This window comes from Hipposideros armiger, unplaced genomic scaffold, assembly GCF_001890085.2.
Source record: "Hipposideros armiger isolate ML-2016 unplaced genomic scaffold, ASM189008v1 scaffold_422, whole genome shotgun sequence".
NCBI lineage: Eukaryota > Metazoa > Chordata > Mammalia > Chiroptera > Hipposideridae > Hipposideros > Hipposideros armiger.
The window spans coordinates 966,371-968,099 of NW_017731772.1; positions in this window are offsets into that span (position 1 = coordinate 966,371).

Sequence of the window (1,729 nt, forward strand, 5' to 3'; positions counted from 1 at the left end):
ATAACTACCAGAGCACACTGCTCAGGTTTCTCAAAGATTCCTCGTCAGTCTCCTCTGCTTTGGTGCTTTGGTGTTCTTTGGGGGAAATGTCTGAGGTGCCCTGAGAGTACATATCAGCAAGGATGTGCATGCGTGACATTTGAACCCAGATTTTTAATACACCTTTATACCACTTGGGTCCAGTGACCCTTAAGAGCACCCACTTACGATCTGAAACAGTAACTTCCACAGCCAAAGTTTCCATGACTTACCGGGAAAGCATGTCATTTGGCATCTTGTGTGCTGTGTTGGTACCATACACAGACCAGGGAGAACCACTTGATGAAATGTGGACGGGAAGAAACACATTTTGCAAGTGCTTCTACAGTAGAAGAAAGACTATTGAGCCAGAAGTACTACAGCTTCTTGCTGATCTGTAATATCGTGCCTGGCAGAGAATATCAACTTTGGTTGAATTTTACGAAGTTGATTAGTTGGCTGTGGCATATCTATCTCCAAGTCCTGTTTGCTTTTCTTTTGGATTATTTCCCCCTAACACCTGTGTTACTCCATACCCATTGCTACCTCATAGTTGGATCTCTTCAACAGATTGGTTCATTCATATTCTCATCCAATAAACATTTATTGTGAGTCAATTCTGCTGATAGTTGGGCCAAGCATGGAAGGAACTCAAGGAACTCACAATCTGCTGAAGGAGACAAATGAAGTATCAATTACCAAATAGTGGGGTAAGGGCAACCATAGAGGATAATGGGGGGTGTTATGGGACCATGGAGAAGATTGGATTTATCCAGTTTTGGGGATCAGGGAGACTGGATATTAATGAAGGATAAGTTGGGGGGTGAGTGGAGGAGGAGAAAAGAGAGGTGGGAATCTCCTACAGAAAAAAAAAAGTTGAGTGTGAGCAGATATGTATAAAGGTCTAGAGTGGAGCTGAATTTGCTAAAGACAATACCAAGTCCAGGATAAATGGAACAAAGTAGGGAGAAGAGTGGGAAATGAAGCTGGAATATGAAAGTACAGGCCAGGCTGATAGAAGGCCTGCATGTTATACTAAGGACTTTGAACTTTATTATCCTCAGGTGAATTGGGAGCCATGAAAAAATTTTAAGCAAGGGAATGACATTATTAAATTTATGTTTTAGAAAGTTTACTCAAACTGCAATGTGGGAAATGGATGATCTGCATACTCATTTACTTTACTGTTTAATTATTATAATTACATATAGGCCCAGACATAGAATGCTCATTTATTATGTTGGGTTTGGGTTTTGGTTTTTGTTTTGTTTTGCTTTTTCCAAGTCAGATATAATTTTATCTTCAGTAGAAAGAACTTTCAAAGGATGTTGATATTGATTAGTTTTAACTGAACTGGCACATTTTACTTCATTTTGTCAATAGATAATATGTGAAAATGGTTCAAAATTCAAACAGCACAAAGGATGTACATGAAAAGCATAACTTCATCCCATTCCTTGGCTATCCTGTTCTCCTTCCTACAACAACCAATGTTAGTAGTTTCTTGAATGTTCTTTCATAGAACTTTTATGCTTATATAAAAATTATGGTACATTTACACAATGGAGTATTATTCAGCTATAAAGAAGAAGGAAGTAGTACCTTTTGCAACAATATGGATGGAACTAGAAAACATTATGCTAAGTGAAATAAGTCAGTCAGAGAAAGACAAATATCATATGATCTCACTTATACGTGGATTCTAAGGAAC